General features: G+C 36.0%; 1 pseudogene; it reads right to left on the minus strand.

Annotated features, from left to right (window-relative positions):
- Positions 1 to 9,698: 9,698 nt before the first annotated feature.
- Positions 9,699 to 14,414, minus strand: LOC122145493 (annotated as a pseudogene).
- Positions 14,415 to 16,105: the final 1,691 nt, after the last annotated feature.

Consider the following 16,105-nt stretch of genomic DNA (forward strand, 5'->3'; position numbering starts at 1 on the left):
ACGGTTTTAGTAGTTATTTTATTTTATTTTTTTACGGTTTTTATAATATTAAAAATCCTTGATACCATAATTTCAATCAATCCATGTCACCCTACGTCAATGCCAAAACTAATACAAAAATAAAAAAATAAAAATGAATAATCAGTGATGATTACTTAAAAAATAATAAATTGAAATTAAAAAAATGTTGAATGATGAATAATTCCATGAAATAAAAATGGAAGAAAGAAAAGAAAAATCAAATGACAGTTATTAATTGTTTTTTATAAGAATGATATATGTATTATATGTCTACAAATGACTGTTTATAGGAGAATACATTTTTTGTACACATTGCTGGTTAGTAATATGGATTACATCATCAGATCCAAAAAAATAAGCACTTTGCTAATTAGATTGCATTACACTTTAAAATGACTCATTATCAGATTACTTTACATATTTTTTTCACACACAATTGCCCAAAAGTGTGTTTGCTCAGATTGCGGTCTCTGTATCTTGTTATTAGTTCAGCAAGTTCTGCAGTTTCAGTTTGTGGTATATTTGAATGTAATCTTTATTGCCGTCCTCCTCCGCCTCACACTAAAACCTTGCGAACAACACATCTTGGGATTAAAAATGGATCAAACGATCTTGATTCGTGACTTCAAGTTCACATAAGTGTTGTTTAAGGCATTGGTAAGGCTGTGAATAATGCGCCGGTTTAAAACCGCAGCGGAGCACGAGTCCTTCATCTTCCTCCTGAGTCACACTGTATGTTTCTCAGAAGGCCCTCGGACTCGTGGCTCCTCAAACACTGACATGCTGCGTGGCAAACAGGTTATGAAACGCTCAATTAGTTAAACGTAATGGACAGAAATGAATCCAGTCTTCATTGTGTAGCGTCCATTGCAAGTGCATAAAAGGTAAACTGAAAAACTACCAAAAAAAAAAAAAAAAAAAACAAGTGAGGTGCAATATTTAACTTCTATTTTAAAACTAATGAAAAATTTTGTTATTAAAAATTTTAAAAAGCTAAAATGTTATAGAAAAAAAAGAATATCCTCCCCACCCCACCAAATTGGTTTTAACTTTTCTACTGAACTGAAAAAAAAAACATCTACATTATTTTATACCCGCAATATATTTTGATAATAGCCACTTTTTTTGTTTGTCTGTGTGTGGTGTGTATGTATGTATGTATAGGGATCTATATATATATATCTATATAATATAATATCATATAATATATATAAATATTTTTTACTTATACATATTAATAGATATTAAATAAAATACTAAATAAAATAAATATTTTTTACTTATACATATTAATAGATATTAAATAAAATACTAAATAAAATACTAAAAAAATACTAAAAATATTATTAATAAATTACATGCACTGTAACATTTTGATTATCTGATTATTTTCAAATATTAAAAAAAGAAAAAAAAAAAAAAGAAATAACTTTTTATATAGTACTTAGATACATTTTTTTTTTGTAATACCCCAGACCAAATGTTCACTGGTCTGTACCAATACCAGTAAAAAATTTCATGGTTATTCACATACCAAGATGCTATATATAAAATTATTATTTTGTTCTTATGAATTATATTAATGAGATATATTTAATATAGATATATATATATATATATATATATATATATTATATATATCACACACACAACACAGAGAGAGAGAGGATGAGAGAGAAATATACACTCAAACACACTGTAAACAAAATTCAAAAGTTGAAGAAAACTTACAACGTTTAAGACCAGCCAGCTTCAGCAGATTTGTGAGTTTTTGTTATATAAACTGAAAACAAGAAGATGAGAAACCTCAAAAACCTCCTGAAGCTGGCCCAAACCATTATCATCATCATTCATTACTATTATAGCGTGATGCTTGCCGTTGGTTGTTCTGACGCAATCAGTACAAAGCACTACTTACAAATGCCCTGCGTCTGTACCTCCCAAATGTGATTTCCAGTGATTCAGATCAGAAAGAGATTTAGTTCCTGCTTACACCCTTCATCATCTCTTTATTTTTATTTATTTTAGCCCACTTCAGGAGACGATCCGAGAAGTCAGAAACGCAGCAGAAACCGGGACAGGAGATGTGAAAGCTGAGCTCAGGTGCGTGAACACCAGCACATACACCCTGCATATGTCGATGAATGATGTGTTCACGTGCCGCTTAGAGCAAAGCAAACATCGTTTCTATGTGAAATTCATAAAGACGCTCGGCTCGGAGGCGGACATCACATTGTATAACAGCTCCCGTATTTATAGTTACGTCAACACAAATGGTGGCCGAAGACAACAAAAACTCAACTGCAATCTTTGAATCTCAATTGTTTCATTATCTCAAAAAAACTCATCCAAATTGCAAATGTGATTCTGATTTTATAAAACCGTCTAATAATAGACATGGTAATATTAACCGAATTACATTTTATACACACAACTGTGTATATTAGTCAAATAAAAATAGTTCACAAAAAAGCCACAGCTGATATGTTTTGCGTTCCTGAGGCAACACGACCAGCTTGTTTCGTTACTGAATCAGTCACAACGTTCAGATACGAATCAGTTGAATGAATGATCAATGACTCACTCATGCAGTGATTCATGGTGCCACCTAACTGGCGATTTTAAGGTTCTATATTAAAGGGTATATCTTCTTTTTTTTTCCACAAATCTTTTTTTTTTTTTAAATATCAAAACATTATTTATTTATTTGTAACTGCAGGTTAATTGAATTCATGTCCTGCGTTAAACCGTGTGTAAATGCATCTTAATGCAGCTTCAGATGCAGATTCTGTGCCACAAACAAATTTTGTACGGATTTAAGTTAATTTACCATTTGAATTTATTGATTAAATTTAAGAATTTGACATAAGAGAGGATACACATATTTAATAAGGTTAGAAAAAAATGGTCTTATAAAAGGTAAAAACACAATAAAATTGTAATTTTTATTTTGATAATTTCTTTTACTCCCACAAAATAAAACAACCACGCACACCAATATGAAGAACCATCAAAAGCTTTAAAAAGTCCTAAACCTGCCAAAATAACACACTCAGCAAAAAAAAAAATCATCTAATTATCGTTAAAACAGGCATCTGTATAATAATCGCACACCCCTACTTTGAAATCGCCAAACCCTTATCTTTAATAATAGCACTCCAGTAAACCGACAATAATGTATTTTTTATGATATTTCTATGGCAGTTCTTCAACAGCTGGTGGACAGATCTGTTCTGGGGCATACTCAGACAGTGATGACAGTTCAGGCATTTTCTCCGTGCTGTAAAGTGGCATTTCCATCAAAAAACACAGTTGAACATTTCTTGCCCCACATTAGAAACTGAATAAATGCAATCGTAAACTCAAAACAGAAACTGGTCTGTGTGCACTAGGGCGAGAACAGTAACAGTGAGCGTGTGGGTGTCTCGGTACCAGCGTCGTGAGTGGAGTGATGAGCCATCATGCCGGTCACATGGTGCAAAACGCATCAAAGGCCTTCAGCAAACAGCAGCAGGGGAGGGATGGCAAAACCGAGCAGCCCTCTCTGTAGCCGTTACCGAGCGCCCTCTAACCGTACCTCCTCCCGTCCCTTAACACGGACTACGACCCCGGACAGATGAGAGGCGCGCGACCGACACAACAGGGATCCCTCCACGTGTTCGCTTGCAGAACCACCAGGTTTTTTTTTTTTTTTTTGGCGATCAGTTACCAGCACGCTTAAACGTTCGACCCCCAAGAGTGGGTTGGAATCCTAGAGGTCAATCTATCGTGCCATGTTATGCTAACAGCAATATGGGCCATGTCTAAACGCTCCGGCCTCTAGGCAATTAAACAGAATCCGGGGTGTCTTACAGGTACAAACACCCAAACTACCCAAAAGAAGAAGTCGGCTTTCAAAGATTGCACAGAAACAATCATGGGCAATATGACAATTGAGGGTTTATGTGCATGGATTATAGATACGAATGATTTGTGATTAATTAGATAGAGTCGTAAACACCGCTTTCTAAAAAGACATAAAAACACAGTTGCAGGACGAAAGCATTCATTTTTATGGAAACTCAGTTGACTGACCTCACTGTGCCATGAGTCACCCAATATCAACGTCTCTTTAAATGATAAGATTTATTTGACATGGCCTGGTAATTAGACTTCTCCGAACCGGTTTCAAATTAAACAACGAATCAGTGGGCTCTTCAGGAAAAACGTGATGGATCCCTGACACTATGGCACTAAACGAGGAGTTTCCAAAACGTCTCGTTAAGAGTGTATTTTTTTTAACAAAACTAATCAGCTTATGATATGAGAATCACAACATTAGTCTTTGATTGACGCAAAAGACAAAGGTGCAAGACCTGAACTTAATGGTTTTAATGAGGCATGAAGCAGGGGAATAATTGATTTGAAAACGACCGACAAATATAAAACTATCGGTGTATAGAAAGAGCGTATTCTCAGGTTTATAGCAAAATATAAATATATATATATACACATTTTATAAGTGCTTCATGGGAGTGTTTGGACTTTCAGTTCTTTTGCTGTTTCTATTCTCTGATTGGTGGAGAGTTTCTGGAGAATCATGGGTAATGTAGTCTTTCACTAGGAACGTCGCTGTTAATCGCTATTATTAAAAATGACGTTATGTTAAAAAACAATTTTTTCCTCTAACAAAAAAAATGTATAAAATATTTCATCTCATCTTGTTTAAAAAAAAAAATTTTCCTCCACTAAAAAAAAAGGATGGGATTTTACCTCCGGTTTGCAACAATAATATTAAGAGTCGGGATTGTAACTCCAAGAGTTCGTTGTCTGTTGAAGCAACTTCATCTTATTATAAAGTCATCCGGATCAAGATGTGTTCGATTAAACACGGTTCTCGATTCAAAAAAAACAACTGGTCTCGGATTCAAATCACTGAGTGAAGAATTCACTCTGATTGCGGTTCAATATGATTCAGTGAAACCGACTCAAAAAGAACAAACTGGCTCACGAATCGATATCACGGACGTATTAAAATGGAGATGTTTGGGCAGGCAACACCACTCGTTAGTCCTTGCCACACAAAAGGCAAACTGCGATGAACGAACGGTGACACTGAAAATGTGTGTGTATTGGGCAATCAGTGATGCTAGGCCTGGTTTTCGGTGAGGGTCCAGGGGACGTGTCGCACGACTAATTAAACTAGCCTAAAGCAGGCTAAAGCACACTGATAGCGGATAGCATCCCACGTCCAGCCCTATGAAGCCACAATGCATGAGGAGTCTGCGCAGGCCAGCCGATGCATCCACTCCCACGCGCACACATAGAGATGGACGTGGAAAATAAATAACGCTAGCCTCGCGAATTACACCCGTGGGTGTCTGAGAGGGTAATGCGACCTGGCACCGATGCATTGCACCGCTGGGCTCTTGTGTGTTTTATTTACCTTGCGTTTCCTGGTTTCTGACAGAGCAGCTCCACAAAAAGCACTGGTAAATGACGCGCAGGTTCTTGCTTCCAGTGCTCCACTTTGAAACCCGTTCACATGGGGAGCACCCTGCCGGACCCATGACAGAACCCCGCATTCCCGAGTCCCCCAGATTTAAGCGATGAAATCAGCTCAGCTGAAGTCACGGAGGAGAATTATCCAGTTAATTGTTCTGTTTCGCTTGTAGGACAGCAGCGAGCAGCGACAGGGTCGGAGGCGCGTGCCTTACACATACGGAGCCGCGAGTTCTCGACTCCCTCGTTTCATGAAAATGCCATCCCTGACGAGAATTAAGCACGCAGGCTTGTGGTGAACCTGAGCACACTTTGATATTGTATTTTCCAAGTCGGCTGTTTTAATGGACGGCAATGGAATTCAACTGAGCACCGTAAGTGACGCAATCCTTTGTGAGGTTAAACGCCGATTGGCGGATGGCTCGCTGCGGTACGTGGCTGCGATTGGCCTGCGCACCGTGCCAATTCCCGTTAAACTCCCGCCCGCTTCTCGAGAATTTCCTCGAATGTGATTGGCTGTTGCTGGCAGCGGCCGCTTTGTCTTTTTTTCAAAGGACTTGTGTCGGCGCAGGAGCGCCTGTGATTGGCTCAGTCGCGGGGGCGCCTCCCCGGCCGGTCAGGTCCTTCTGTTCCTTGTGGGTTATGTCATTCAAGTAGAAAACACACGGTCCGCATGCATTCAGATGGAACTTAATAGAACGGGAAAGTAGAATATATATATATTAATTTTTTTAGTATTACATACATACGCGTGACACTTTTGTCATGAACAGACCGAAAAAAAAACAAAAAAAATAACAAAATGTTTTGCTTGAAAAAAAAAAATTGAGGCATATTTGCAGCCCTAAATGAAATCAAATAATACAAACGTTAATTTTATGATTATAATGTAGACACCAGAATATAAGGTATTCCTCTCAAAGAAATAAATAAAAAATAGTTGAATAAAAGAACGCATCCAAAATCTTTAATTAATGTTTATAAGTATATTATAGTAAAGTTATTTAAAAAAAATCTATAAAACATGTCTCTCAAGAACTATCCCACTAATGATCGTTATAGTATAGTACAAGAAAATTAAATTGAATGTAAATCAACAACACCTAAATTTACTTATAATTTTGACCAATGTGGTAGTGACAGGAATGATAATATTATCAAATAATAAATGTTTCTTAAAATATGTCAAGAAATGAAGCCTCAGTAAAACTTAAATTAACCAAGACAACCCTTAATTTTATGATCTAATTTAGGACACCAGAATCGAAGGCCATTCCTCTATATTTATATATATAGATATTTTATAATATAATAGATAAACAAAATAGTTGTAATTATAATTAAAATAAAAAAAGCCCCCCAAATTCTTTAATGATTTTTTTTTATAATAAATGTATCATCAATTTCATAACCTAACAGTGACATAAATACTTAAAAGCTGGTTCTCTCTCAAACAACAAACAACAAAAAAATATTTATTAATTGGTTAGATGTAATATTACAGGAAGGTTAATTCAAATTTAACCTGTTTTCTGAATTAATAGTGAACGACACGAATATACTACATACATAAATTAATGTGTTTACAATAATCTTACAAGCAGGTTCATTAAAATTTAACACGACGACTATGATCTTAGGGATCTTAATTGTGGAAGAGTGACAAGACGTCCCTCCTCTCAAGAAACACAGGGAAATATTACAAGAACAAACCTCCAAATTATCCAGTAATTGTATAAAATGTTCTTTTAATTCTGGGTTTGAACCCGTTTTGGTGTAATCAAGGCTCCAGTTGCCTGCAGTAGTTTCTTGTATTTGCTGAGTAATCTATTTATCAGTTTAGAGAGACCTCTAGAGGAACGGAGCCCGCTTATGGCTTCATCTCCAGGCTAAAAAAAAAATCAGTCAAGCGCACGCAGCATTCGGTTCAGCTTGATACGGATGTCTGTGGGTGAGAGAGCATGAAATTAGAGAAGCTGGTACCAGGCGTAGAGCCGGCGGAAGATAACATGCCCGTCAAGACGGCAAGCCCGAAGATTTATTTAGGACGGTGTGGGTCGGTTCCCTTTACTCCTTTCTGTGGGCCCCCCGGTGGCAATAAAGACAAGTATACAAATGCAATTTCCACAACTCTTTTGAACAAAGAAGTCCCGTATATCTTTATTTGTATGACCAGAAACGATGCAGTGGCATTGATAAATAAACACTGACAAAAAAAACCAAGTTCTTGTTTAGGGTGCGCTGGGACGGGAACCAAAAAAATTAAAAATGTCATTCCACACCATTTTAGTGGTTACTCCTAATATAGTAAGACTGATTATCGCCCTGTAATGAAGGGATGAGGCAAAGTGGACGCGAGCGAGAAGCAGCGATCCACACAGCAAGCGTAGTCAAGAGTAAGAGTCTTGCCGTCTTGCTGCCGACGTCATCCTCCTGCATTCCCCATACTCTGAAAAACACAAGAACAGAGGCAGGGAAGCTTATAAAAAGCTGGTCCTGGATAGAGCCTGTTAATAGGATTGAGTGAATACGTGAGCTGGTTCCATCCTGGTACCTTCTTCGTGCACAAACTGATGGTTGTTACAGTGATTTCTTTTGATCCCTGCGACTTCAGTTTTTTCATCCACCTCTATGCATGTCAGCATCTGCATCAGAGTCAGGACAGATAGCGGTGAGGCATCGGTGCATAACACAAATAATACAAAACGACTGCTGCATCAACATTATACTGCAGAATCTGACTTATGTCCCTTCAGGTTAAACCTTCGTAAAAATTCCTTAACCTTCAGCATATTACTAGAGTTAAATTCGCTTGTGACAACCGACAAACTTTAATCAACTTATTGAGAATATTGTATATAGATAGAATAATACAATAAATGTTTTCTGTTTTCACTGTGTTTTTTTCCAATATTTTTATAGTATTATTTTTATTGCTATAACAAATAAAACACAACCATGTTACATTTTAAATTGTCATTTTGCCCACAATATGTATTATCAATAATAAAAAAAACCATTATATAAAATTTTATAATAATTCTGACAATTTTAACTGTTTGAACGTTATTTACAATATATTTACTTCATGATAATTTAATAAAACAAATACTCGAAACGAAAATTATTTTAAATTGTAATTACTCCCCAATATTACGGTATTTGAGGATTAATTTTATATTACAATAAATAAAACACAAATCCCATTTAAAATTGTAATAATCTGAACACAATTAAGTACTGTGTTTTTACTGTATTTACAATAGAGTTTTACTGCATTATATTATAAATCAAACAAAAAACTAAAAAAATAAATAATTTTAATATTTTAAAATTGTAATTATTCACAATATTACAATTCTTCCTGTGGATATTATTATTTCTCATAGGAATTAAGTTATTTTTAAATTGTAATTATTCTCAATATTACTGTATTTATATTATTGTTATATTATAATAAATAAAAATACAATCCCAAAACATTTATCTAATACGGACAACATTACGTGTTTACTGTAATTTACGAAATATATTAAAATAGCTATTTATATATTAAAAAAAGAATAGAACAAAAGTTACTTTAAATTGTAATTATTCACAGATTACTTTTAACGTATTTATAATGTTATATATCTTATTATAGGGATTAAGGTACCAGTTTTAATTGTAATTTTTCACCATATTTAATGTATTTAGCTTATGTTATAATAGGAAATACTAAAAAATAATCATTTAAAATTGTAATAAATATGACAATAGTACTGTTTTACTGTATTTTTAATATATTTACATCATTATCTTATATAATTAACACAAAATGAAACAAACGGTACTTTAAATTGTTAATTATTCACGATATTACTTTATTTTTTACTGGTCATTTATAATAGTATTTTATTATCTTATTTAAAAATATTGGCCTCTCTGTGTTTATGAACTTTTTATGATCTTCTGACTTATTATTTTTGAGTGAAAATTAAATAATAAAGTGAGTTTTCTATGCACGTTATTAATATTCTCCCTCAAATGTGTACTTTGACAATAATAATGATTAAGAAATTTAAATGATGAGAGCTGTAAATTATGTCCTGCTTGCTCTCTGTGGTTCTCATGTTTTCTCTTGTACACTAGCACTGAATGAAGTTACTAACATCTGGTCGTATTGTGTGGGAGCATCGCCGTGGTGTGTTGTATTCTCAGGGTTTGGCATGGAAACAGACCATGGCCATCTTTCTGGTTATTAATACTGCGGAAATCTCTCCATCCTCGGTCTGAGAGACGACAGTGGAAGGATTTGCACACACCCTCAAATGCTGAATACATATGATGTAAAAACCCTCCTGACGAGGCTGAGTTGTCTACCATATGCTGAAAACGTATTTCTCGTCTTCTTGAATCGCCGGAGCAGCTGGGACTCTACTCGCCATGTCTTGTAAGGATAACGTCAAGAACGTCTGTCAATCACAAGAACTGAGTTTACAGTTTCTGTTGTGGATTTATTATGAAAAAGAGTTTAAAATAAACATGATGCAGGATGGTGACTGGTTATGGAATGTATGAAGCTAAGTTAGCATGCAGTTTTATTAGCATAAAAATTAAACAATAGTGAGCGCAAAAATTAGCTCTTGTAGTTATATTCATATGATAGAGTTTAGAAACATCCCAACCATCAAGAGTGATGTTTTTTTTTGCCCGAATATCTGCACGATGCACCAAATCATGATATTGATTTAATACCAGCAGCTCGATATGTTATTATTGTGTGACGTTTTAGAACAATGTAGTCGTTTTGCCTCAATTTGGCAAATTAAATCGTTCCAAACAGCCAGACAATGTTTTCATTACTGAATCAATCTTTGGTTTTTTAAACACATGGAGGTGGAATCAAATGATTCGTTTCTTGAATGAATCAGTTGAAGAATGACTCACTCACTCATTCAATATTCAATATTCAGTTAAAAAAACAAAAACAGCTATTTAAAACCTTTAAATCTCAGCATTAATGTAATTGCTGAGCCGGCAATTCCTAAAAAACCCTTTATAGTGCCATCTGTAGCGTAGGGTTTAAATAGAGCCTGTGTTAAAAATCGAAAGTTTAAGATTTTCGACTGTTTTTGAAACTATTATGAAATCCAAATCAATAACGACGATAAAATGATTATTGCCATCGATATTCCGGTTTCCCCTCCGCCATCAAACCCCAAACTTACTGTGCAGATCAGTCAAATCAAACCGTAATGGTGGATTTCCTCATACGTTTTTTAATGTGTATAGACTTGTTGTTGTTTTTTAAAACCATTGAATAGAACGGAAACGTAATACTTTTAGTTTTAAAATGTGCGACTAAACAGTCCAATACACGCAAAAACAAAAAAAAATGTGCACCAAAATGCGTCGCCTGGTGAGTATTAATATAAAACCCTCATCAGTTTATGTCTTAAGTGCACGTACACGGCTGAGACATGAATGAATACTTTAGACCTTCATGAAACACTTGAAGGCCTTTTTTTATTTCATTTGTATCTTTTTTCTAATCGTTTTAAACCTTTTGCTCTTGGGTTTTTTGTTATTTGTATTACTGGCTGTTTTTTATTTTTCAATGTGGTGGTATTGAGAATGGTATCTAAAATGTACATTTCATCCGCCAACCTTATTTGACAGCAAAAGGTGTATTTTTGATATATATCTGCTATCGTTAAAATTAACAACTCGTATTATGTTTAGGTTCATATGACCCCACTAATAACATTTTTACGTAATCATGATTATGATTTTTGGACATAAGCGAGCAGCCTGATCTTCGAAAGCTCCTTTTTTTGTGTAAAGAGTCTCCCACACGCATGACGTTTAATGATCTTTTGGGGTAATATTTCTTCAGCCCACACTGACGTGCAATTAATCTTCAATGAAATGAATCAGTGCATCATGTAATGAATTCGAGTTAAGAGTTAATTCTATTGACCCGCTCTACTAACAGTGAACAACATGCAGAACATGTCATTAGTTGTTTAGTTCAGACCTTGGTGAGACCTCTGAAATGTTATTCTTGTAGAGCGAGGACAGGCACTGTTTGACCAGGCCCTGTTGTTGTCTTCGTTGTGAAAGTCTGCGCGTTGTATGCTGACCACAGAGCGCAGCTCGTAAGGGTTGTTGGAGGCGTAGCCCTGAGCCATCTCGTGGGTAATCGTACCTCTGAAGGTTCCTTCACATCACACACTCACACACACACAAACACACCGAGAACAATGATGAGCTCACAGGTCTTTCCAGTCCCGTCCAAACCACGGTGTCCGATGCACTCACATTGCAGGTACGCGGCCACACGATTCGTGAGGTGTATTTGGTTGAGCTGCTGCACTTTGCCGTGAAAGATGAGAGAACAACCAGGCTCTACTTTCTTGGGTATGCGTTCTAACATGAGGTGACTTGCAGGCATCGCTGGATTGGTTATTAGCCTGCAAACAGACAGAATGCAATGTGAAAATAGAAAACACACCAAAATGGTCACAAATCATTCATAGCATCGGATATTAATGGTGAATATCAACAATGATTTCGATGTGCTATTTAGTTGATTGTTAAGTTTTCGTTAAGACTTCGAACAGCAAACAACAGAATTGATTCCAATGTTTTCTGACACCAGTTCATCCTCGTTGAATCAAGTCTTATTCGTTAGTGATAGCACTCTCTTAATTTAATCAAATCAAATATTGTTGATTGTGGTCAGAATGTTTTAGTGTTGTCGGTTTGGTTTAATACAACGGATACAAAAAAATGATTAAATATCGTTGTTCATATGTACTGAAACATGCCTAGTTTTAAACAGCAAAAAACAGAATTTGATTCATTTTTTGTGAATCAGTTCGCCTCACATGCATTCCATTCTGAATCATAGAATGCCATTAATTGATGATATGGGCATGTAAATAAAATTATTTTGATGTATGTCGGTAAATACTGTTGTTTATTACGATGTAATTGTGTTGCATAAAAATAGAAAAAATATGTCAGTGTAATATTCGTTTCTTCTTGAAACATGCCTAGATTATTCTGTATTTTTTTTTTTCTCTACATTAAACATTTATAATATAATAGGCTGTAACTTCTGTTCAGTAAAATTATTTTCACAAAAAAGAAATAACTAAATACATAAATATATAATATACTATAGAGAGAGAGGCGAGAGAGAGAGAGAGAATTTTAACACCAAAAGGCCAAAACTACAGAGGTGTTAGCAATACTGTCACAGCATTAGTAGATAATATAAAAAATCACAATCAATAAATACCTGTTCAAAAAAATACAGCCGCCCCGTTCGAAGTCCTACCAGACCCGTGTAGATTCATTCCTCCGTAGTAGTTAAAAACACAGAAGTGCTTGCCGTCGTCCGCTTCACTTTCTCCTTGAAAATATCCATCCTGTCTAACTCCAGGAAGGGACCGCGGGTTTGAAGCACTTCGCTAATAGGACATAACTGTACAACACAGGGCCAAATCATTACCACAAAACAAGAAACACCAATCGACACAGACGTTTCACCCTCAACATTCAGAGAATCACATTTGTGCTTCCTCTGTAGTCAAAAAGAACCTTTTATTTTTTCAAATACTTATTTATGTTACTATGTTTGGTATTGTGAGGGAATTTCCTGGTTACTTCACAAGATTCACCTCATTATTTATTTCTATGTAGAATAATACAATTATTTTTAAATAATACAGTGTTGTAGCAACTGTGTAGTTGCTTACAAGATGCTCTGCAGTGAATGGGTGCCGTCAGAATGAGAGTCCAAACAGCTGATAAAAACATCCCAATAAGCCCCTCCACTCCAGTCCATCAGTTAACATCTGGAGAAGACAAAAAAGCTGGAACACATCCACAATTAGAGAATTTTTTGAACATCAAATATAATAGAGGCTATATCCATAAATAACACTTCCTCCAGTTTGAAAAAGTGGCATCTCCTCGTTAGTCTCTCCCATCAAATTCCTAGACACATATATTTGTTTAGAGCTGTTTAAAAGCTGCTTATTCTTTGCAGCTTTCTCTCATCCTGAGTCACACCAGAACACCTTTTTTCACTGACGGAAGTGTTATTAAGGGATTGTAGACTCCGATATTAGTTTGAAGAGTAAAAAAACTCTTAATATCTTAATGTGATTTGTTTCACGCTTTTGTATTTCTCCAGCATGTTAACTGACGGACGGGAGTGTTGGTGGATTACTTTGTGTATTTAATTGTTATGTTTTTTATCAGCTTGTTTTGGACCTTCATTCTGACGGCAAACCCATTCACTGGCAGAGCATCCATTGCTGAGACACTGATGCAATGCTACATTTCTCCAAACAAGATGAAGAGAAACAAAATCATCTACATCTTGGATGGGCAATTTTGGTGGGACCTATTTCCTTTTAATTACCTGTAACAGCACGATAAATATCAACAAATGAACCTCATCCAGCTCTCAAATATAAACAGCTGACTCACCTGCCAACCGGTCTTGCGTTGCACTGAGGGTAAGCTAGTTTGTGTTCATCTGCATCTTGTCTATGGCACTGTTAAATTATACCTTATTCCCGACGCAAAGGCTGTAAAGTGAAAGAAAAACTTTAGCGTCCGCTTTATCATGTGAAGGTAACACTGCCAAACCGACCAAGAGACACTCGGCCGGTTTTCTTTCTACCGAGGGCAGATGTCAGCTGTTTGCAAACAGACCACGCAAGAATTTTAACTGGGATTAAAACACAAAACAATCAGGAAGCACCGATTACAAACCAGCACAAGGTGTGAAGAAGTGTTTATGTTTATTCTTACCTTGGTTCTGTGCGTATCGGATGTGCTCTCCGTTGCAGGTGCTGATGAAGACGCTGGAGTTGGGAAAACAGGGTCTCGAACTCAGGGATGTTTGGCATGGAAAACTTCACAAACCTGCTAACAACAATTAAAAGATGCAACCGTAATTCTCAAATAGACGCTTACAGACTTCACGAATCCACGGTTGAATCAACGAGTCGCTGGCTAAGGACAGATGAAACCCCGGGGAATGTTCCCTGGATGTCCAGCGCTCCGAGGAACAGTGGCCAGATGGGAGCGAGTTCTTGGCCAGAAGCTCGCCAGCTTTTATTGATCAGCTCACACAGTTTAGTCATCTGACCTGAGACACACAAGCATTGTGAATGAAAACATGATTTCACATCAGTTGAACCCTTTAACTGTCCCCCCCATTTTTTAAAATGGGCATTAAAGTGCGCTAATCCCAAACTAAACTGTTGATTTTTATGAACACTTTGGAAAATAACCTAAGGTTGGTCTCTTTTAAAGGACGGAAATTAGCAGATTTTGGGAAAATGAATTCAAAAACTAAAAAATAAAGTGATCAAAGTTTTTATAGACGGTTTAGATGTACTGTAAATAAAATCCGCTATACATCAATTTTTATTATAATTTGGTATTTCTTATAAATATTTTACATAACAGCTTTTACTCTAAAACGGTATAAAATTATAAGCATAGTGTCTAATAATTATGTTCCCACTTTGAAGTTGATATGAAACAAAATTTAAGGGGGGTTCCTGTGAGATTGTAATTTAGGCCGGCATACCACAAACAAGCCACTGGAGCCATCAACGAACTTTGAATTTTTGTTTAAGATTTGTCTCTAGTTTCTTCTGTCAATTTTCACGTCCAATGGCCATAAATAACCCCCAAAAATGGAATCCTTAGACTCAGACCTTTCCACTGATTTGTTTGGTTTGCCAAAGCTTCTAGAAAAAGTGTTGATTCTAGAAAGACCGTATGCATTTTGTAATTAGACACTGCCCACTAAGATACCGCCATAAGATTTGAACGTACCATTTCCAGGGTAACGCAATGATCCGATTTCAAAAGGTTTTCAGCAAGATGAATCTTGGCTTCTAAGCTTTCAAATGATATAGATTTATAATGATTAATAAAGATTTTTAGAGAAAAAGGACAACAACAAAAAAAGAGCGCCAAGCGTCCCACAGGTGGGACGGTGACAGTTAAAGGGTTAATACAAATATGAGCGCAATTGAGATCTTATATTTAGCTTTTTAATAATAATAACCTGTCCTTCTTATTGAAAAGGGGCTACCGTACAGAGAAACGCAATTAGTATTGTTATTATGGCATTTTTCCCCATATTTTATAATGACTCAGCTGACCTGACACCTCCCGGGTTTAAAAAGCTAATCATTTTTACGGAATAAACTGAATGTGTGGATATTCAGCAGCATTTAGTTGTTTTATTTCCACTTGGACCTAAGAGAATAACTATTTGTTGCTGCTGATGTATCAACAACTTATCATGCCCAACGGTTTTTTAAAGCGTGCTAAGCTAGTTAGCTTCTGTATTCGTTAGCCTGAGTGTTGGAGAAACCGTGTAAACGGCGGTCCGTTGAGCGGTTTGGAGAGATTGCCGGGCACGTTTATTCAGAGACCTGATAGCAGAGCTGAAGCCATCGTTTTGGCGCTTTTAAGAAGAGTTTGTTTCATTACCATGTCAGAGAGCAGCTCTTCCGTACAGAAGCGAGGGGCCCTCAGTCAACCGCGCAACAGCCACACAAATATCGCGTGGTTTGAT

This window comes from Cyprinus carpio, chromosome A7, assembly GCF_018340385.1.
Source record: "Cyprinus carpio isolate SPL01 chromosome A7, ASM1834038v1, whole genome shotgun sequence".
In the NCBI taxonomy this organism is placed as follows: domain Eukaryota; kingdom Metazoa; phylum Chordata; class Actinopteri; order Cypriniformes; family Cyprinidae; genus Cyprinus; species Cyprinus carpio.